This window comes from Gossypium hirsutum, chromosome A01 (assembly GCF_007990345.1).
Source record: "Gossypium hirsutum isolate 1008001.06 chromosome A01, Gossypium_hirsutum_v2.1, whole genome shotgun sequence".
Classification (NCBI taxonomy): Eukaryota; Viridiplantae; Streptophyta; class Magnoliopsida; order Malvales; family Malvaceae; genus Gossypium; species Gossypium hirsutum.
The window spans coordinates 97,325,783-97,350,636 of NC_053424.1; the positions used below are offsets into that span (position 1 = coordinate 97,325,783).

General features: G+C 36.6%; 1 non-coding gene across 1 annotated transcript; it reads left to right on the forward strand.

Annotated features, from left to right (window-relative positions):
• Positions 1–24,369: 24,369 nt before the first annotated feature.
• LOC121206459 (small nucleolar RNA R71) lies at positions 24,370–24,476 on the forward strand. The gene has a single exon (XR_005901497.1). It is a non-coding gene; the product is annotated as a small nucleolar RNA R71 (small nucleolar RNA).
• Positions 24,477–24,854: the final 378 nt, after the last annotated feature.

A 24,854-nucleotide genomic window follows, 5' to 3' on the forward strand; every position in this document is an offset into this window, starting at 1 on the left:
ATATTCAATTATTTCATTTCTAGTTTTTCATTTATTTAATCTGCTTTTATTTCTTTCTTATTATTTTTTAGTATAGTTTATCATAAACCTTTCTTTTAATTCTTCGTACTATAATTCGATTAAACTACTATTTAGATCTATTTATGTTTAAATTAGAATTAATTTAGTGTTTGCCTCCCTTGGGTACGATCTTCGAAGTACTTACCTGCTCCATTGTAACTATATTATAACCTAACTCGTATACTTGCGGTAACTATTTTTCCCATCTTTTGTGCAGGATTTCTACTCTGGATGTTAGTACGTCTGGAGGCGGTCAATCATCATCTCTCTTTCCTTAAAACTTTTTAGCTCTAAATTTTGATATTTTATCTATCGAAGGCCTATGAATGTTTACCGTGTTGGGAGTCTTAAGACAAAGAGGTGCCACAGAAGGTACTGTAGGGGATAGAGGTTAAGGAGCCGTGTGATTAGTTCGCAAAAAACAGTGTATACCACTCGTTCATCATTTGAAAAAGGGACCTCATACCTCACTTCTTGGCCCTTTCGGGGTGGGCATACTCTGAGCAGCTCCCTAGTAGGAAGCAAGAACATTTTTTTCTACCTTGTCTGATACGACACGATTAAACTTGGCCAACATGATTTATCTATAAGAAAACAAAGTCAAATCAGATTATATTGCATCCCTATGGTAGGTTATTATGGAATGTAATTCTAAACTTGATACGTTATACGTTCAGTCCTAGAATTGACTATATCATAGCTCTGATATCACTCAATATAACAACCTTCGCCAGAATCGATCGTTGGGTTTGAGCTATAAAATTCTACAATAAAAAATGGGAACAATTGCAAACATTTAACAGAAAACCTGAGTAAAAAACCAAAAACTTCTATCATTTTAATCAATTAGTATAAATTAAAACCTTTATCGAGCCTTATACGAGCTTATGTGAGCTTTAAAATTGACTCCAGATCGAAGAAGAACCAATTGCAAAATTTCAAAAATTCAAGGCCGATGTTGTGACATCACTGCCTCTACATCAGGACGTCACCAAAATAGTATGTCACGTCATAATGTCAGGCCACTCAAAGTCATGACATCACCAACTATTGACCAACATTGGGACGGGGGGAAGTTGTCATCGAGACAATGAACCTATTTTGGAGCAAAATAGACGATTTGACATTTACTTCATACCATCTTTCAAAAATAGCCAAATAGGGTGCATTAAATATAACATATAATTGCTCTAAAAATATCAAATTCATACCAAGCACACGATTTGAACTTCTTTCCAAACATCTAAACCCATATGCCATAATTGACACCAATTCACATGAAAACTACATATGTTTTTACAAGCTATTCAGCAATCATCTCGTCAAATCAATTCATATTCAATTATGCAACATTAGATGCCATTCACACATAACGCATCATGTTACTAAATACAAGTACATATGCCATTTGCCATTTTCATCACAAGTTCTGTAACAACTCGCCTAGTGAAGTCTCTGTATCTGATTATTATTTAGAGTGTTTTGGTAAATTATAGTAGAGATGAGGAAGTAAACTGTTTGTTTTGATTAAGAATATAATTCTTCGTATGTTTCATTTGGCGAACTCTTAGCTTGGTGAAGATCAGTGGTTTGGTGAACTATTACGTTAAGTGTATGCCACCTGATGCTTTGGCGAACTTGCTTGTTTTATTGTTAAGTAGATTTGTTTATTATTTTAGTAAGATAATTTAGTTAGTTAAATTGAGACTTAGTTAGAATAGAACTAAGCTACTGTAGATGAAAAGACTTAAATTATGGTAAGAGAACTTAATCACAAGAATCAAGAGTGTTAGTGGAATTATCTAGTTTTTCCACTAAACCTTGTCTCCATGCTTAAGTATATAAGCGTACCAGAGCCTTCACTTATTTCATTTTCTTTTTATTCATATTCCTCCTTGATTTTCCTTACACTTTTTGAAACTTAAGTCTAGAAGACCTCTACAAAGTTGGGTTCGTTGTACTGAGCTAACTTATACGTTTGTTTCACTCTCTAGTAATTTTTGATGAACCCTAGGATATTTTTAAAGTTATTAACGTATTTCTAGTTCTGCATGCGTAAGTGTAGATTGGTGTGTAAGGAAGAAAACTTCCTGGTTCTGGGTTAAATGTTGATAATTCTTGCATGCATGTTTAGATTCAATAGAGTTGTGATATGATATTTTGAATGATCCCTATTTTAGCTCAAGAAGTTACCAAAGGTCCAAGTGATAAAGGCAAAGGACCTGTTATATAGACTTTATTATATTTCTAGTGTAACACCCCTTACCCATATCCGATGCGAGAATAGGGTACGAGGCATTACCGGACTTAAACATACGCATTCATGCAAAAACTGGGCCATAAAATCTCTTTTAATATAAAACCTTTCAAACACATGCATGCCATCCCTTATTTGGGTCTACAAAGCCCAAAACATTCATCGGAATCGATTCGGGACTAAACCGAGAACTTTGAGAAGTTTCAGGAAAAGTTAGAAAATTTTCCCATGAAACAGGTTCACACGCCCGTATGGACATAGGGACACGCCCGTGTCCTTAGGCCATGTAACTCTCTGTTTATGATGTCAGCATGCACATCGAACCACAAGGCTGGGCCACACGCCTGTGTCTCGAGGCCGTGTCCCTAGCACGGTTGAGACACACGGCCGTGTCTCAGCCCGTGTGGCCAACACTTAGGCTATTTTCCAAGCCTTCATCTTACCCATAATCTTTTAAAACCTTATGCACATCAAAATCGAAAATCATGGCATCATTTTAGTGGTTAAAAACTCTTTGTTAAGACATATCATTAACATTAACATGTCCTCTTACAAGTAATACATCTACTCATACAATACCAAGTCTAGGGTCCTTATTTCACATTCATAAGACTTCTTGTTTTGATGACCACTTTATCATTATATTATGGTTACTAACTTATTCATCAAGTACTCATGTTCAATCAAATAGATCCCTATACATGCCACTCACTTGAAATTTCTAATGTATGCTTCATTATTCCAAAGATAGCGACTTGATAGTGTAACGCTGCCTCCAACGATCTCCAACCCTGAGCTAATCTGAAAACACTAAAGAAAAGGAAGGGAAGGGAGTAAGCTTTATAACTTAGTAAGACCATATGAAAATAATAAGCAATTTATCAACTTGCTTCTCATGGTAATACAACCCTATTTGCATTTTCACTCATGTTCTAGTCAAGCTATTTTCTTGAGTCACAGTCACTAAATTATTTATATCTAGACCTATGGAACTCCATATTAAGATATCCTAATTTTCCAGGAAACTAAACTCACATACTTATTACCATAAAAATTTCAAAATTTTTGGTTTAGCCAATTAGTACAGTTTATTCTGTAAATTCACCCCTAATTTGTTGCCCAAGAGCTTCGACCAGTCTTTACTAAAAATTAATTATCTCCCCATATGAAACTTTAATGTTGTTTCCCTTTATTTCTCTTCAAAATAGACTCATTAAAAAATCTATGCATATAAATTATAACCCATAGTTATTTGTGTACATTTTTTGATGATTTTCCCCAATAGAACAGGGGATTTCAAAATCGTTCTAACTATGTCTCACACAATTTCAAATATCTCATAATATGAAATTCTTTTGCTACACCATTTCTTCTATGTGCTACTAGACTAAATAAGCTTCAATTCCATAGTTTATTCAGTCTCTAATTCACTTTCTGCTATTTTTGTGTATTTTCAAAGCCGTACTACCGCTGCTGACCAAAGCTATTTTATTACTATATTACACTCTTTTATGATCATTTTTAAATGAACATTTATGCCAATCCATTTCTCATTTCATGTTCATTAGGCCACCAAGTAAAAGAATCTACATTTCATGTCTCAATTTAATGTGGCCTCAAAGTCTCACACATAATCATCAATCACATTTTAACCATCATGGTAAGAATACATATATGTACATCATAAACATAAAACCATAATCACAAGGTCACCATAATTTCATTTTCATAAGCATAACTTACTTATTTGTATCCTTACCAAATGTGCATTATTTCATGTTCGCAATAGCATTTAAGCTTCGAATACATACTTGTACCTTTTTAGCATGCTCATATATTTACCTTCTCGCTTTCATCGCAAGCTTTGAACTATCCATTGAACCACTTGGAATACCAGAGGATAATCGGGAAATCTTACACATATCTATGCCGATGCCATATCCCAGATATGGTCTTACACTAGCTCTCATATATCTGTGCCAATGCATGTCCCAGACATGTCTTACACTAGCACATCTCGTAGCCGATGCATGTCCTAGACATGTCTTACATTGGCTTACATCTCGAGGCCGATACATGTCCCAGACATGTCTTACACTAGCTCTCGTCTCAATGTTGATGCATGTCCCAGACATGTCTTACACTAGCATTTTATAATATGGTCGATGCATGTCTTAGACATGTCTTACACTGGCTCACATAACAGCAGTGTCTCGATGCCCGTATCCTAGTTATTTCTAACGGTCCAACCGAGATTTCTCAAGGGCCACATCGTAGCCAAGCTTGTTCGAAGAATTGATCATACAATTCACAAGGTTCGTTACCATAAGAACTTTCAGTTCATTTCATCATTCTATAATTTAATCATCTCAACAAGATATCATATTTCATCAATTTCCAATATTTCATAAATACACAAAGTGAAATCGACATATTAAGCTTTCGATTATTTCATAGGGTATAATATTTTCTCATACACCCTAGCACTAACACATAATTCAATACAATAATAATAAGGAGATTTTAAAGCATGACAATAATAACATTAATAACATGGTTATTAAATCACACGGGCTTACCTCAAATGAAATTTCGGCTAATTATTCTCTTTTTGCCTTTAACCACGCACTTTCTCGATTTAAGCCAAAATCTCAATTTTCTTGATCTAACATGATGAAATTCACTCAATTAATTAATGTACTAATCATTTCGGAACTAAAACATATTTTGGCAAAATTCATTTTTTCCCTTAAACTTTTGCATAATTACGAATTTACCCCAAGGCTCGGAAATTGAAATTTATTAGATTTCTATAAGGTTTAATACATGCTGAATATTTTTCTCTTCTATGGTAACCTTAAAATCTCACTATTTCATGCTTTTAAAAAATTAACAACTTTTACTAATTAACTCGTTTTAACCATTTTCAACGAAATTCACTTAACAAAAATCGTTCTCCTAACCTCAAGCATCCTTATTATACCATTAAACATCAAAATGCACAATTATCTAGCATGGGTCAATTTTTTAAACTTCATTTTTCATGCAAATAAATGGTAGAAATAGAAAGGTTAAGCTTTTAGGATCTCAAAAATACGAAAAACATTAAAAACGGGGCTCAAATGCACTTACAATTGAGCTTTGAAAAGCTTGAAACCCTAGCCATGGAGTCATGTAAATTTTGGCAGCCATATGAAGAAGATGAGTAGATTTTTGGGCTTTTATTTTGTCTTTTATGCCTTAAAACACCCAAATGACTGAAATGCCCTTTTTATTATCCCTTCAGTTTTTACCCTCCCATGTCTAGTTTTGTCCATACCAAAATATGATAGTCTATTTGCCATTTAAAGACCTCTAGTTTAAACCCCCATTTCAAACAAGTACTTATATTATAGAACTCATATTTTGCAATTAATGCTATTTAATCCCATTAATAAAATTGGGCACTTTATCAATAAAGTTTACTTAACAAAATTTGCACACAATCACTCAAACATATCATGGACTCTAAAATAGTCATAAAATAAATATTTCTACTTCAGATTTGTGGTCTCGTAACCACTGTTCTGACTAGTCCCTATTTCATGCTGTTACATCTCGTGAGTTCTGTCTTACTTCATGTGTTATGATTACCTTTACTTTATAATATTGTAATGTAAGTACTCTTACTTTGTAAAGGATCATTATTGTAAATGTACGAGTAATGTTTGTCTTTTCAGAGTTGCCAGTCTGAGTTCATTATGTCTGGGATAAGAAGTATGAGCCATTTTCATGTTAATCCACTACCATTTGTTTTTAATATGAATGAAATGATATGGACTGATATGTGGAGATAGAATTAAGGACATAGGTTTTGTATAACCTCTGGTAGGGAAAATATATTGCAAATCGAATTGATAGATCATGATAAAACATGCTACTAAATGACATTGATATGGAGAGTTATAAAGAGTGCATGTATATGAATGAACTAAAACCATACGGAATGTATCTGGCTCTAAATTTTGGTTATGTGACTTACATGAAAATGGAATGTCTAAGTTATGTTGTGTTGGTGCACTGTATTCGCCAATGTGATACGCTTTTGGTGTACTGAGTTTGTCTGAGTTCTGTATATGCCATTGGGCGTACTCTATGATGTTGAGAGATTCCTTTGAAATATTTGATTGTGCTATTAGTATCTTGCCTAAGATCTCTACGGAACCCATTAAGTTCTTTTGAACTTACCTAGTTACCCTTTCCTTCTTAGGCCTACTGTTAAAGGAAGACTTTCTGAAGGACTACACTAAAGGATAGCTATTGTTGTGAATATCTATTTGTTTGTACTATGTATGATAAATTGGGGTGATGTCTAGTTGTATTTTGAGAAGGATTTGTACTTGAAACTTATATTTGATAAACTATGTTTTGATAAAATTTCATTTAAGTTTATGGAATGATTTCATAGTGTTTTATTTCAAATGATGAAATCATCTTTTTGAAGTTTATATGCCATCTAGCTTATATTTTATTCTAGTATTTTATTAAAGGTTTAATTCAAAATTACAGTTTTACAATGTTTACGTCGGAAACAATTTTAAAGATAGACATTTACTAAGTAGTGACACATCATACATGGATCCTCTAAGGGATCGGGTTTGGCATGTTACAAGTTCATGATTAACTAAATTTCCAAATCAAAATTATCATGTTAAGGTAACATAACAACTTCTAGTACATGCCACATATAACAGAGCTTAAATTAAATAGTTTTATAACCGAAACATGCTAGATATAAATAAAGCACATAATTTATTCTAATACTCATACAAACATCAGTTGATCAAGCTAATGAAATATAAATAAAAGAATAAAAGATATGGGTAACCTCATGAATAAATATATGTGCGGTTCCAGAGCAATCTCCGCTCACATTAGTCTTTACATTAGAACAGGAAAAAATTTGTCTAAACAAACATAAAAGTAAACTAAAACTATGAACTAAATAAAATAAAACTATCTAGGTCTAGGTCCAATCCCCGCCTAATGGTGTTACAAAGGTGTTTATATTGGTAAATATTATGGTTTTAGGTGCTTAAAATACCCTTGATACGTTGAGTACAAGTAAGAAATAAAATCTAAGAAAATATGCCAATATACGGTTACGACGCCAGCACTACATCATGATGACGTCCAGGCTAATTTACAACACAGGACGCTAGTCGCGACATGCACACCCCTGTGTTGCATCATGCACCCCTATGTGTGGCATAGAGGAACTTGTGTCACAACAGGCACTGTTTCGGCCTAAGATTTTCATTTTTGGCTTTGAAGTTCTATGTCGTGACATGATTGATATGTGATATTCGTGACAGGTTTTAAATATTTATAATGAATCATTCTTAAAACTAACTATTATCACGGTGAAGGCAAGTGCACATATCGAACAGTAGTATAGTTTTAGCAAGACTGGATTGTCGAACTCAAAGAAACTAAAAGTACTAGTAATGACTGTCTTTTTATTATCAAGCCTAAGAATAATGGGGTTTGTTTTAACTAACTAATTAACTAAACTAAGAATTTACAGAAAATAGAATTGGGGAATTACTTTTGGAAAAACGATTGAAGTAAGACAATACCTAAGGAAAAATCCACCTAGACTTCACTTGTTATATGACTCTGAATCGGACGATTTATTCATTTGACTTGATCCGTAGAAATCCCTAAGTTATATTATTATCCCTCTCGAGACTAACAACGTCTAACCCTAGGTTGAAGAATTGAAATCTCTTTCTAATTAACTTCCTAGGGTTGCATTAATTCGATCTATGGATCCTCTTATTAGGTTTCACCCTAATCTGGCAAAATCTTGTCACCCTATCTCTAGGCGTGCAATCAACTCCACTTAATTATGAAAAATGTACTCTTAGACAGGGTCTATTTGTAACATCCTGATTTTCGGATTTCTTCGCGGTTTTCAATATTTTGTAAAGATTTTAAAATTTTGTATTCGGATGTGAAATTAATATTTTGAGTAGGTAAATGGGCTTATTGAAGGCCCATGTGTTGGCCAAAACCCGGTTGAATTTTTGAAGTTTTGGACTTAGGAGTTAGGGGTTCTAGCTAGGTGGCCCTTGTATAGAGTTATGGGTAAAATGCATCACAAAAAGAGCCTTAGTAGAGTGGAAAGGGTGACGCCACTAGGCTCCTAAAAAGGTGGCGTGTGGAGCATTGGGGAAAGCATGGGATCGATTCCCTGTGTTGACAAATAGATGCATTTATTTTTTTAAGTGCAGGAGGGGTAAGTGTTGGAGTCCAAGTGGATTCTGCTAAAGGAAAGTTTCAATCAGCCCAAATTCTTGAATTAAGGAGTGATAAGGGGAGAGATTTAATGGATTGGGTGAGAGACTGGGAGTTGGCCAAATTTAGGGAATTGAGGAGGGAAAATTTGGCAGAGGGTTTAGGTTAATATTTCGGCACCTAGGGCTTTGTGAGGTGCCGTTTTCTTCTGCTCAGGCACCACAAGGGTTTTTTTTTCTCTCTTTTCCTCTCTAGCCGAAACTTCTTCAACCCTTGGATTCGGGTTTTACCATTGTTCTAAGGATAAATCTGCACCTGATTGCGTGGAAATCAAGTAGGAGTAAGGGGTAAGTACTTATCATCTCAGATCTGTTCTTATTTACGATGTTAGGAAAAGCCGAAGTCCCTAAAAATTAGGGAGGCTGTCGATTTGAGCATAAGGCTTTAAGGGTTTGTAACTGATGTTTTCTTTCAGTGATTAAAGTCTTCTTAAGCGTGGGATCAAAAGCGTGAATCATTGGAACAATCGGATTCGGAGCTAGCTATCGATTTTGGCAAAAAGGTAAGGGTTCAAAGGCTTTTTAGGAACATGGTTCGACTTTGGTTGAGCAAGTTTTGGGTTTAGTGATTACGATTTGTGAATAAGAACTATGCTAATCAATTGTAGGACATCGAAAGGGATCTCGGTAGCAGTCGTCGCGAATCAGGTGTGTACCGAACACCCTTCCTTAGTTCAATTCGGCAAAAGCCGAAATGCTGAAATTCTGGCATTTCATAGGCTTGTGAGTATGCGAATGCTCTCAAGACATAGAGTAATTGTTAGATCTAGCACCGCAAAGTGGTAAGTAAGTTCGTGTGACATTTTAGCGTACTTCGGAAAAAGGGGCCAGATGGGCTAAAATTGGGCCCAATGGGCTTACGGACCAATATGAGTAAGATATGGGCAAATTAGCCTGTTAGTTAGATGGTGGAACCAAATGGCATAAAACTGTTGAAAATTTCTGAAGTAATTTGTGTAGTTGCTAAGTTACGAAAATAACCCCTAAAGAGCAAAATTACCGATGTACCCCTAGGGTTTAAATTAGCTAAACTACATGATTGATTAATACTGTATTGTACATGATATGCTTTATTAATATATGTTGCATGGGATTGGGGTATTGATGGAGGAAGTATTGAAAGTGGTTTATCCACGTACTGGAGGCTTTGCCTCAACTTACTGATATTTGAGCAGCGTTGCTGCAACTGTGGAGTGTAGGGCTGGGTGGGTTGAGATATTCCCCACATGGAGTGTAGGGCTGGTACGGGGCAGTGTAGCGGTTGGTGGGTTGAGTAGTCTCCCCAGATGGGTTTGCATGCATTACTACTATTGTTACCTATGTTACTGAACTGGGCCTATGGGCCACACTGTTATGTTAAAAAGGGCTAAGGCCTTCCTACTGTATTCTGAAAAGGGCTTGGGTCCACTATGTACTGTTATCTGAATAGGGCTTAGGCCCAATGGGCTCGAGCTGATTTGGGCTTTGGATGGGTTTCTGTATACACTGAGTTTTCCCAAACTCACCCCCTTTTCCCTTCCATCCTTGCAGGTGAGCCCTAGTTGGTGGACTTGGAGCTGGGCGAGATTCGGAGTGGCCACACGTTTTCTGCAAATTCGTTTTCTTCTGGTGAACTAGATTTTCCATATTTTCGTTTATGGTTTTGGGTTTTTTTTGTAATAAGGCCGCTAATTATTTTTATGGTTTGGGTTGTTTGTTTATTATTTAATTCTATTATGATAGGACTGATCTATGATAACTAACGAAATAAATTAGGTCTAGGACGCGTTTTCAAAAACATTAAGTGATTTCAAAATAACACGAATACGAGTAAGACTTCCGCTAAGCAAACGTTTTCAACCTTAATCACTTTCTTAAGATGGACATAACCAAACGGTTTTCTCAAAATTATACGAGATGTTAGAGTGTGGCAATGGCAGTGTGCATGTCTAGGATTGGATCCAAAGGGAGCTTGGTACTTAAGCAGTCCGACGGACTCACCTCCTCTTCTTCCTGGTTTCCTACCTGGTGCACAGCTTCCATTCACTTTAACCTACTTTCAAAAGTGTCTTTTACAACACCAACTAAGTTTTTCCAAACTAAGTAATACGGAATGTTTTGAACGCTTCAATGTGGCACATCAGATCCGGTCATAACGTCTAGGCCGGGTTTGGGGTGTTACACTATTCCTCCTCTAAATAAGAGCTTAACTTGAATCAATATCCTAGAATATCAAAGCAAGAATTAAGAACACATAATTAAGAACAAGTCAAATATTTATCATACAATTCAGATAATAATAACAAGTTCAGTCTTAGGTTTCACTCCCCCTATGTATTTAGGGGTTATAGTTCATAACTAAAAAAGTAAACAATTCAGAAGAATAATGAATACAAAACATAAAGAAAAGCCCAAAACTCCTGAAGAAAAATTGAGAGGATCTTCAGTCTTGATGATGAATCTGGCTTCTGAGATGGATCAATCAGCTTTCCTTGTGTAGTGCCCTGCTTCCTCCTCTGTGGCCCCCTTTTCCTCCTCCTCTAGGGTGTATTATAGGCTTTAGAATGCCTAAGATCCCTCAAATTTGGCCTTTTCTAAATTGGACTCAATTTGGGCTCGACAGGGACACGTCCGTGTGTGATTACTTCATACTGTAGTCAAGCCTGTCAAATAGGCACGGACGTGTAGTCCACCCGTGTGAGTCGTGCTTCGATTCTGCCAAATTGACATGACCGTGTAGTCTACCCATGTGAGTAGGTCCAAGCCATGTTGATTTCGTATGTTGGCCCATTTTCTCCGTTTTTGGTCCGTTTCTCGTTCCTTTCACTCTCTAATGCTCACCTAAGTATAAAATATGAAATTAAGGCATTAGGAGCATCAAATTCACCAAATCTAAGGAAAAATATCCATAAAATGTGCTAATCATGGGATAGAAATATGTATAACTTACAGTTTATCAAATACCCCCACACTTAAGCATTTGCTTGTCCTGAAGCAAAATCCTCAACTCGTAATCAAAATAAATTCTTTTCAACTTATAATTTCTATCGATAATATCTCAAAATAATCCATAGGTAATCATCCATTGAAAATTCAACTGAAAGAACATCAAAGTTTCAAACATTCCAAGTTGAGGATTTTATCATGAAAACATAGGTGTCTCCCCTCATCTAAGTAATTACCTTTGATTCAGAATATCACAGAGTTTCACATCCTCACTAAAAATTCACTCAATTCACTCGAGGTGTTTAAGGACAATGAATGAAGCACTCAATAGTCAATAATGAAAAGTCATTACCATAGGCTTGCATGAAAATCAAATCTCCACCACTATAAATGGAGATGAAACATCAATCAAAAGGTCTTTAGAGGGTTGTAACGTGGCTTTGGTTAGAGGGTGTTGTCACAAAATGAAAGAAAGGGTTAGAATCGAGATTGAATTGAAAAATTGCCTAACTAGAAAAAGTAATTAAACATCAATTGAGTACAACAAAGCTTTTTCTTAGAATATGGAATTTAACTTATTTAGCTTAGAGGATCACTACTACTAATATGTATACATGTTTTATTATTATTTAAGAACAAGTCGAACTACAAAATAGAATAAAACATAGCTAAGCAACTATTCCAACTCAAATCTTGACAAAAATAGGGATCAAATTAATTTAAGGGATTTCAATAATAATGAGTTATGGGTTAATATTGAGGGTAAATCAATGAATGGGTTGTTAGGCTTAAGGGGGTTCACTAAGGGTTAATTGTAAAGGTAGGCTTTTATGGAGTGAGTGGGTTAAACCTAAGTGCTTTTATCATTTTGGCATATCAAATCAAATGGTGTGGTCTTGACATGCATAATCAAGCAAGTTCTAGAATAATAATTCAATACTGACGCACTCATAATGAAAGTGAGCATGAAAGAAATAATAGATGCTCTTGAAGGCTCAAGATCTCACAAAAAATTATGGCTTTTTGATGTTTAAACTTGTGGATTTCAATTCAAGATAATACCTAAACTTGGGGAAACAACCTAGAATTTTAAATTATTAAAAATCAACTTATCATGCTTAATTCTCTAATGTATTAAAGTTTAAATAATCAATTCATGAATGCCTATGTTTTAATTCAAGATATATCAATAAAAATCATAAATCAATAAAAATTTATCCTAAACATGATATGAGAGCTTTTCAAGAGAGCAAGGCAATCATTCAGGGATTTTTCTGATAGTGAAATGAATACCCCCCCACACTTAAGATGTACATTGCTCTCAATGAACAAAGATAGTTATATAGAAAAGAATATAAATATAAGATAGGGGGAGAAGTGAAACTTCCTGAGTGATGAATGAATTTCCTTGAACTGGAGTTTTGGAGAATAATCGGCGCGAGGGTGGAGGAGGATACTCCGGTGGTGGTAGAGGTTCATTAGTCCATAAGTCCTGTGCCAAAAGAATATTATATCTGGTGGTAGCTATGGTTGTGGTCGAGCAAGACATGGCAGTCATGGAGAACCTTTCCCGGTGGAGTTTTTAGTTCCTATGCAATAATGAGCTTAGGACCTCTTTATAACTGTGACAAAATCAAGAACTTTTTAGCAAATATAAGGAAGCATAATTACTCGATATGAAATAGCCGAAAGTAAAAATTGTTAAATAAAAATTATAAAACCTAATAAAAACAAGCTTAAAGAAAATAAAAAGTATTTTTAAAATAAAAGTCAAAACATAAAAATAAATAATAAATAAAAGTTTTTAAACATCTTCATCGCTAGATGGTTCGCGAGGTGGGGGTGGCGATGAGATATGGAAGTGCTGACATATCTGCTGTAGAGTAGCATCAATGTTATCGATGCGCTGAAAACACTATTGCTCGAATCAGGTAAGGCGATCAGTGATGTTAGTGTATGAAGTCGCCGCATGAACTGGACGAGAAGGAGGTGGTGGCTGAGACGGTGGGTCCTCGTGACGTGGAGGGACATCATTAGTAATGTACTCGGGGGCCTCCTCCTCAGTAGATTGGGCGAGACGGTACTGAAGAGGGAAGGTGCCACGTCGTTTCTTGATCATCCTCATACTTAGCATGCTCGAGATGCCCTGTGGGGACATCTAGCCCATAAGAGTGAGGGAGGATTATTGGGCTGCTATGTTGAGGAGCTCGAAGTGCCGAGCGAACCGCATCACATAGGGCCCAATGGAGATGACCCCCTTCCTATGCCACTCCATCTGATGTTGAATGGCGAGGGCAATGAAATAAGCAAGGTCTATGACGTGCCCGTGCGACATACACCATAGAAAGTAGGCGTCGTGAGTGTTGACGATGCCAGTGCTCTCTCGCCTTCCTGTTAACGTGTAAGCCAAAATAGCGTGTAAGTACCTCGGAGATGGAGTGGGAGCTGATGCCCTGGAGCATCTAGGATTGTAGGAGGCAGTGCCGGGGGTAAGGGTGTTCCAACACCGTGAAGGAGAGTGATGGATGTGGCGATTGAGAGCGTGGAGTTCATTCGTCTCCATGAACTCTTCAATGTAAAGGCCCAGTACAGTTCCGAACTCTAGGATGTTCAATTGGCGGACTAGACTGCCGAGCCAAAATTGGATTGTTCCCGGGTTATCAAAATAGGCCATCATGGTCTGGATATGGAACGTTGAGAAAAGTTCCATCGTGAGTTTGAGATATGTTGGCTCGAAAATCTCAAAGAAAAGCCCCCAAGGATCTGTGGTGAGGAGGGCCCGAATTGCATCTGCGACTTGGATTTGTTCTAGCGCTGCCCAGTCTATACAGTGGCCCACTTCCAAGGGTCGAGCCCGTAGAATCTGGAAAAGTTATTTTTGGGGCCCAATGGGGAACTGTAGGAAAGGGTGACGAATTTTTGCGGTAGGACCCGAGGAAGATTACGCTTCCTTCCTTTTCCTCGAAGCAGGGATGGTAGCTTTCTTTCCTTGTGAAGACAACATGGTATACCTGCAAGCAAAACCTTTATTTCATCGTGATGAATGTTCAAGGTAAGAGGAAACAAATTCAAAAAGGAAAAAGTCATAAATTAAAACTAATAATCTCAGTCACAACTTCTAGCAAACTTAATAAAAACAATTAATTTTATGGCGTATCATTAGCATGATAATAGTATGAGTTTCATAAAAAATGGCGAATAATTCTATGTAGCATATTTTATTGATGGAAAAGTCAACCCAAAAGGTATGAGTATTTCTATTATCCTAACCATAAATATTCACTTTAAACTAGTCAAATGGAGCAGATAGATCATGCAATGAGTAAGAACTTCAACATGAAAAAGATGATAACTACTCTAGATATGAAATTTGAGTGATAGAAAGATGAAAATAACATGAAAAATACAGATTACTATGATAAATAGCATTAGAAATCAGTTAAATAAAAGAAAAACAAGTAAACAAACGCTAGAAAGAGGAGAATGTGTAACACCCCGTACCCGAGACCGTTGCCGGAGTCGAACACGAGGTGCTAACCGACTTAATTCATTTACTTTTACAGTCCATTTTAAAAATTTCCAGGCAGTTGGCTAACTGTGTCACTGTCACCTTAAAAATCATATATTGAGTTATAAAACTCAAAAATCAGTTTTGTAATTTTTTCCTAAAACTAGACTCATATGTCCATCTACATATTTTTTTCTAGAATTTTTGGTCATGCAAATTAGTACATTTTATTAGTTAAACTCTCCCCTGTTATAGGGTGCGACTACACTGACCTTCATGCATTACGATTTGGATATCTCCCTGTACAGGGCTTCAATACTGATTCTGTTTGTTTCTATAGAAACTAGACTCAAAGAGGAATCTATAAATATATGGCATGACTTCTAAATGTCTCTGGTAAATTTATAATGAATTTCCAAATTCAGATCAGGGGATCCAGAAACTGTTCTGGCCCTGTCTCACGAAAACTTTAACATCTCATAATATACTGTTCATATGAACGTTTCGTTACTTTCCTATGAAAATAGATTCATCAAGGTTCGATTACATAATTTATTCACTATTTAATTCCATTTCTACTATTTTTAGTGATTTTTCACATCCACATCACTGCTGCTGCCAGCATCTATTTTTAAGGTAAACTTTACCTATTTCATGATCCTCCATGGATCAACTAGAGTTTGTCATACATATTCCAAAAGTGATCATGAATAACCATTCCCATGGCTAACCGTTACCAACATTTCCATACCTCTCGACGGACAACATACAAAACGATTATAACGCTATGATCAAAGTATATTTAAGCCATTTTTGCATGGCTATCCAAATTTACACAAAACCGAAGGGTACATGACCAACAACAAAAGGGTAGTCCTATACATGCCATTTCAAAGTTCAACCAAAAGTGTACCGAAAGGGGCTTTGATAGTGTGGGCAACTTCGACTTCAAAAATCCCGAGTCCGATAGCTGAAGAACCAAAATCTATAAAACAGAGAATTAAATAAACGGAGTAAGCATTAAATGCTTAGTAAGTTTTGAGCAAAGAATTTAAGCGCAACTGAAGTATAGCATTCATATAACTAAACGGATAATTCCATATATACATATTCTCAAATCATTCCTACTTCACATTCCAATCCTTATATTCATACACAAAAGATCAACTTAGCCAAAGGCCGGAAACTCATTAATCGACCGAGCGAATAATATTTAAACGGAATCATTACTCAAATGCATATACGTAGCGTACCTCATCGTTGGGATTTCACGAGCGTATTAATTGAAATTATTACAGCAAGGTCGCTCATTCCCAACCAAGTACCTTCGGGGTTTAGCCGGATATAGCTACTCGCCCAAATGCCTTTGGGACTTAGCCCGGTCATAGTAACTCGCACAAATGCCTTTGGAACTTAACCCGGTCATAGTAACTCGCACAAATGCCTTCGGGACTTAACCCGGTTATAGTAACTCGCACAATTGCCTTCGGGACTTAGCCCGGAATTAGTCACTAGCACAAATGCTTTCGGGACTTAGCCCGGTTATTATCCGAATATCCATACACATATCAACAAATTATGACACATCTATATTCCAATTTCATAACTAGAATTCAAACGCAATCACTTATCAAGCATTATCATTTTCGGCTCAATAGCCACATACAAGAGCATGATTTTGATTTACTTAAGACATGATCTAATCGAATCATAATCAGCGGCTATTCGATAACTTTTTCCTTTCCCTTATCCAACTGTGGTCCTCTAAGCTCTTGAGCTAATTCAAACAAATTTAACTTATTAAAGTCTCATTATGCTAGCTTATGGCCGAATATGACAAGGAGTTTGATTGGTCATATGGCCACCTTCTAGATCAACTACACAATGGTCATATGCATTTTAATCACATCAAGCAATTTAATACAATTCATTCAAACATCAAAAGAAAACCTCAAGGTACTTAGCCCATATATACTTTAGGCATTAGAGTCACATATATATATGGAATCATGAATCAAACTCAACATTTTAGCTAATATTCCCCCTTGGCCGAATTTTCTAAGCCAAGACAAAAGCATCAATATGCTTGCCTCTAACAGAATACATGCAACACCAATCTTCTTCCTATGGCCGAATATGCATGTCTATGTTGAGGCCGATTATATACTTAATACCACACATAAATGGCATACATTTTACTAATTAATGCATTACATATTATAACTCAATCGCATCCATCATTTACTCCATAACCGAAGCACCATAATGTGTAAGTATATACCTTGAGATAATATATAGGTCATACCAATACATCATGTGCAATCATATATATATGTGCAAGAGCCGAATCACAAATTTGATTACAACCAAATTTAAACATATATCCAAAACATAAATCTTACCTACCATGCAATAAGCATAAATCACACTTATGGATATACCATGGCCGATACTTCCAACAACACCAAATAAAAATATACTTCATGGATCTAAGGTAGAACCAAGAAAGAAACTCATAATCATCAAGATGTAAGCAACTACCATTGTTCATCTAGATTTAGCATGAAACACAACCATCAACCTTATTAATCTCCATAGCCGAAAACCTTACTTATTCCAAAATCACAATTTTAACATGGGTTACCAACAATAACTTGATATCTCACTCAAAATCAACTAGGATTTCAAGAACTAGTATCAACTTCCTTACCTTAATATCGACCTAAGATGACCGATTGCTTCACTCCTTCCTTCCTCCTCTCAATTCGGCCAAGAAGAACCAAAGAACACAACTTGTTTCCTTTCTTCCTTAGAACATTCGGCCAAGAGAAATGAAAAAAGATGGACACTTTTTTTTTGTTTTCTTTCTTACATTCATGGCAATGGGGAGGGGGAGAAACAATCACACACATTCTTTCTTTTTACCATTTCTTTATTACCCATACTCCGTATTTTATTGTTCCTAACATACATCACTAACATAACATGTTTGTGACATGTTTCCACTCATAGCATGGCCGGCCACTATGCCTTAATTTGGGTAAATTGACATGCAAACCCATCATTTTCACAATATGCATTAATAGGCCACTTTGCATTTGCCTAGCACATTTCTAAATTTTCTCACATAAATCCTATTTGATAAAATTCACTTACAATTAACAAAATTCAAACATGAAATTTTCACACATGCACATGTACATATAATGAGCATCAATTATGACGGTTAATTATTTTTATGACTCGGTTTAGTGGTCCCGAAACCACTTCCTGACTAGGGTCACATTAGGGCTGTCATAGAATGAGCATCAAAAATGGGGTTGGAAGCGGCGTACAGGCGTGGTAGGAGGCCGTGTGGACTTGCAACGGCTAGGGTTAGGGATTTTGGGTGAAGAAGATGATGAATAGTTAAAGGTATTTATAGATTTTTGGGACACACGGCCAGGGGACATGCCCGTGTTGCTCAATTTTTGCCCATGTGTTCCGTGTTTTACTGAATTTCAGTGCGTCTGATAATTTCCCCATGCCTGTGTACCTTAGGCGTGTTGGTGCACACGCCCTTGTCGCATGGCCGTGTCTGTCTTTGTTCGCATCTTCCACGCCTGTGTATGAAGTTCCCCGCCCGTGTTGTTTTGGTAAGTTCGCCCACAGTTCTAACGCACGACCGTAGAAACTTATCGCATCCCGTGTTGGGGAAAATTTCGCCCTGCTTTCACACGGCCTGAGGCATGCCCGTGTGCCTGGCCGTGTCTGTGTGGTAAACCTTTATTCAAAAGCTCTATTAGTAAGTTAGGTACTAAAATTTAAAGAAGTTAATATAGTTAGTGCTTGGGTTGCCTCCTGAGAAGGCTTATTTATAGTCTAAGCTCGACTTACCTCTCCATTCAATGGTCATGGTGGTTCGAGGAGTTTATACTTGTAACAGCCCAAAATTGACCCTAGTCGGGAAGTGGTTTCGGGACCGCTAAACCGAGTCACCGAAATGTTTGAATGTGATAATTATTGTCTAGAATATGTAATTATGAATGTGTGAAAATTTCAAGCTTCGATTTAGTCGATTGCATGTGAATTTAGTCAATAGGACTTATGCGAGAAAATTTTAAAATGTGATAGGTCAATGCGTAAGGACCTATTAGTGCATGGGGAAAAAGGGGTGGACTTGCATGTCAAATTTCCCCCCTCTTTTATTGTGGTCGGCCATGACAAATAAGGTGGACAAGGTGTGATGGGCAAAACATGTCATAGACATGTTTTGTTGGTGCATCATGGGATGAATAACAAAATAAAAAGTTAGTAATAAAGAAATGGAAAAAAAAAGAATGATGAAAGGAAAAAAAAAAGGGATCATCATTCATGTTCTTGCTAGCCGAATCTAAAGAAGAAAGAAAAAAAAATTTGTTCATCTTTTATCATCCTTGGCCGAAAATGCTAAGAAGAAGGGGGAAGGGGAAGGAAAACATTCAGCCACTCCTTCTAGTCTTGAATAAGATATGTAATGCATGGTAGCTTTTGGAAATTGTTGAATGTATTAAGCTAGTTACTAAGTCCTTAGTTAGCCCATGTTCAAATCTTGAATCTTGTTGGTAACATGAGCAATCGGTCATCTTAAGTCACTATTAAGGTAAGGAAGTTTGTACTAGCTTTTGAAATTTTAGTTAATATTGAGTGAGTTATCAAGTGATTTTTGTAAACCATGTTGAAATTTCGATTTTGGGGGTAAGTATGGTTTTCGGCTATAAAAGATTAATAAGGGTGATGATTGTGTTTCATGCTAAACTTAGATGAAATTGTGTGATTAGATAAATTAAAGGTAATAGTATAGTTGATGAATATATATATAGATATACATATTCGGCCATCACTTAGGAGCTTATGTGATGTTGAGTTTAAGCTTTGCATATTCGGCTATATATATATACATATATATGCAAGCCCATTCGTGATATTACCTTAGGACTATGTATATATAACCGACAAAAAAAGGGAAAAACTAGCAAAGGTGAATGCCGAATGAGCTATAGGAGGTGTGGATGACTTTTATGCATGTGGGTGTGTGTGTATGCCATTTAGTTGGCGACATTCGGCATTTCTTAATTAACATTAAAGATGAGTGAATGAAATCGGCATGTGTATTTGTGAAAATGCCGAAGGTGAATGGAATGGAGTGGATGCTTTAAATGTGTTATGAACAATTATAAGTTAAATTAAGGTTTGCTAAATTACCATTGTCATTGCCGAATATACAAACATACATATGCATGTGTAATTGAAGTATGAATGTTTAGCAAGATGGTTAAACTAGTTAATTTATCGATTTAGCTCAAGAAGCTAAAGGTGGAGAGGCAAGCAAGGGCAAAGAAAAGATCATCGAGTAACCGAGTTGGAACCGTCTTACCCAACACAAAGTAAGTCATCAAGCATATATTTTGTATTGATCTAAATAGACATAATGTCTATGTAATCATGCTGAATGGAATGATAAATTTATATACATGTATGTATGTGGTGATGAAAGTGTTGAATGAAGAGAAAAGAGGTGAGATGTATTGAGTTGTTGACCTCGGCACTAAGAGTGCAGGTATAAACATTTATGATCATGAGATTGGCGCTAAGTGTGCGGGTTTAAATTGTACGGCACTAAGTGTGCGAGTTTGATTATGTAGCACTAAGTGTGCGAGTTTGATTACGTAGCACTAAGTGTGCGAGTTTGATTACGTAGCACTAAGTGTGCGAGTTTGATTATATATCACTAAGTGTGCGAGTTGATTATATAGCACTGAGTGTACGGACTTAATATATACTTTTGAATCATTATGGACACTAAGTGTGCGACATTATTGAGTCGATTACGGACAGCGGATCGGGTAAGTACCTTGAGTTCATGGCTAATAGGTGCTATGACTATATTTGGAGTTGAGCTTGGTAAGTTTGAACCTATGTGACAAATATACTTGAAGTCACGTACATAAGATTTATCGTGGAATAGGTGAAAGGCCGTTTAGTTGTATGATTGTAACGAAAATAAAATGATGTATGAAAATGCCTCAAATATCCTATTGATGAGTATATGGAATGTGAATGCATGATTTGGTATGAGATTGAACCGATGGGTCTGAGGAACTATGGCATGGTTCGGTATGGATGGAGTAACTAGCCTCGTTCCATTTTGTTTCCTATTGTGATAATGTTATTAATGGATGGTAGTGCATTGCTTATGACTTACTGAGTTATATACTCACTCGATGTTTCCTTGTCACCTATTTTAGGTTTCTTGGACTCGTCTCTTTTTGCGTGATCGGGCCGTCATTGGAGTCATCACACCGGCTAGCAAGTTTTGGTACTTTCTTCTTAGTCGGCTTAGGAGAACATTTCGGCATGTATAGGCTATTATGTTGTGTTTGAACTTTGGTATGTAAACTTTTAGCCATGCGAAAATGGCATAAATGTTCGGTTGGGTTTGGTTTCATAACATTAGGTCGTAAATCTTGATAATTCGACCTTTTTATGCCATATGTCATGGTTGATTATTTTGGTGTTAAAATTCATGATATGGCAATAGTGTAGTAGGGGGATGTTTGACAATGATTAGCCTTTGGCATGGCTAGTCATGATCATAATTTGTGATATGTATGACGAATTACTAGTTAGATCAAGGAGAAATCACGAAATGGGCATAGTTGCTTTCGTAACAGATGCTGGCAGCAGCAGTGACGTGAGATTGAAAAATCACTAAAATAGTAGGAGTGGAATTAATTGATGAGTAAATTATGTATTCAAAGCTCGATGAGTCTATTTTCATATAGAAGCAACAAAAAGATCATATGGACAGTATGTTAAGAGATATTCAGGTTCTCGTGAGACAGGGCCAGAACGGTTTCTGGATTCCCTGTTTCGAATTTGGAAATTCATTATAAATTAACCAGAGATAATTAGGAGTCATACCATATATGTATAGATTCCTCTCTGAGTCTAGTTTCTATAGAAACAAACGGCATCAGTATTTAAGCTCTGTGCAGGGAGATATCCAAGTCGTAATGCACAAAGGTCAGTGTAGTCGATCCCTGTAACATGGGAGACTTTGACTAATAAACTGTACTAATTGGCCCGACAAAAAATTCTAGAAAAAATTTTGTAGATGGACATATGAGTTTAGTTTCAGGGAAAATTCGCAGAACTGGATTTCGAGTTCCAGAGCTCATGATATGATTTTTAAAGCGACTAGTACGCAGATTGGCAGCTTGTCTGGAAAAAAAATTTTAATAAGTGGTTTGAAGTCTGTTAACACCTCGTGTTCGACTCCGGCGACGGTCTCGGGTTCGGGGTGTTACAATACTCCTGATTCCTGCTATGAATCTCATCAAAATAAGGTTTTAGGCGGGTATTGTTTACCTTAAAAGTGCCGAACTTGGGATGACTTACCTCGACTGTACCGAATGGGAAAATGCTAAGTACCGTAAGAGGGATTTCTTCATTCGATTTGGTAGTGACAATGTGAGGATCTGCGGCATCTAATAAAACTTTATCTCCAACCTTAAGTTGATTTGGAAAGGTATTCAGCTTGTTCTGGCGTAGTTTTGGTTTATTGTGTGTTCTCGATTTACGTGTCCACCATTCATCTAGCTCCTCGATTTGTAGCCTTCATTCTTCATGAATAGGTCCTCTACTATTGCTTGAAAATGGCTCATGTACTTCTTTCAAACTCATTTCCTGCAAAGTAGGTTGCACCATACTGTCAGTTTTAGTAGAATGGTTTAGACAATCACCTTCAATTTTCGATGTGTTGTCGGAATTGCGAGCTTGAAGGGTGATTGTTTTGTCTCCCACACGAAGTGTGAGCGCACCTGTGCCAACATCAATAATCGTTCTAGCAGTTGCTAAAAAGGGCCTTCCTAAAATCAAAGGAGTGTTGCTATCCTCCTCTATGTCTAGAACAACGAAGTCAATGAGAAATATAAATTTATCAATTTTAACTAACACACATCTTCAATAATACCCCTAGGAAATCTTATAGTTTTATCTGCTAATTGAATGCTCATCCTAGTCTGTTTGGGTTTCCCAGGACCTAGTTGTTTAAACATTTTGTAAGGCATGACGTTAATACTAGCCCCTAAATCAGCTAATGCATTATTAACATCTAAACTACCAATTAAGCAAGGAATTGTGAAACTCCCTGGATCTTTCAATTTGTTGGGTAGCTTATTCTGTAGAATAGCTGAGCAAACTACGTTTAGCTTCACATGTGAAGCCTCGTCCAACTTCCGCTTATTTGCTAAAAGCTCCTTTAAGAATTTCATTACGTTTGGCATCTGCGATAGAGTTTCAATAAATGGTAAGTTAATATGTAATTTTTTTAAGAGATTAAGGAATTTACCAAATTATTCATGTGAGCGGTCTTTCCTTGTCGCATTAGGGTATGGAACACAAGGTTTGAATTCTGTACTTATCGATTTCTGCTCATTGTGGTCTACCTCACCTTTACCTTTTCTTATCTCAGTTTCTTGCCTTGGTTCTAGTTCAGGTGTGACTAACCCTTCCTCATCTTGACTAGTATCTGCGTTGAGTTGCTCCCTTTGGTTAGATTCTGTGTTGCTTGGCAAGCTACCTTGTGGTCATTCAGAAATCAACTTGGCAAGCTGTCCAATATGAGTTTCGAGCCCTTGGATTGATGCTTGTTGATTCTTAAGTGCTGTCTTGGTATTCTAAAAATGAGTTTCTGACACTGATATAAACTTTGAGAGCATCTCTTCAAGGTTCGGCTTCTTTTCCTGTTGGTAGGGTGGTTGTTCGTAGCCTGGAGGTGGTCTCTGATTTCCTTGGCCTCCCCATGAAAAATTTGGGTGGTTCCTCCAACCTGTATTGTAAGTATTGCTATAAGGATTGTTTTGAGATCGAGAATTGTTACCCATGTAATTTAACTGCTCGTTCTCCATGTTGTAGCCATAAGGTGGGTATTCTGAATTGCTCGATCCACCTCCATTTGCTTCGCACTGCATTACTGGGTGAACCTGTGAAGAACTAAGAAAACCATCAATTTCTTATTCAAGAGTTCTACTTGATTAGAGAGCATGGTGACCGAATCGACGTTATAAACGCTGGCTGTTTTTGCTGGCTTTGTCCTCAAGACTTGCCATTGATAGTTATTCAATGACATCTCCTCTAAAAATTCATAGGCATCTTTAGGTGTTTTATTATTGATGGTTCCGCCAGTAGCTGTGTCAACCATTTGTCGAGTCGAAGGATTCAGGCCATTATGAAAAGTTTGAACCTGTAGCCAGAGTGGTAACCCATGGTGAGGGCATCTTCGCAAAAGGTCCTTGTATCTCTCCCATGCATCGTAGAGTGTATCTAAATCCATCTGCACAAAAGAAGAGATATCATTAAGTAATTTAGCCGTTTTAGTCGGCGAAAAGTATTTTAATAGAAACTTTTCGGTCATTTGTTCCTAAGTAATAATTGACCCTCTTGGTAACGAGTTCAACCACTGTTTAGCTTTGTTCCTCAACGAAAAGGGAAACAATTGAAGACGTATGGCATCATCAGAAACACCATTGATTTTAAATGTATCACAGAATTCCAGGAAATTCACCAAATGAGCATTTGGATCCTTATCCATCAAACCATCAAACTTAACAAACTGTTGTATCATTTGAATTGTGTTAGGTTTCATTTCAAAATTATTTGCAGCAATAGCAAGTCTAACTATAATTCAGTTCCTGTTAAAGTAGGTTTAGCATAATCATACATAGTGCATGGAGTAGGATTCTGA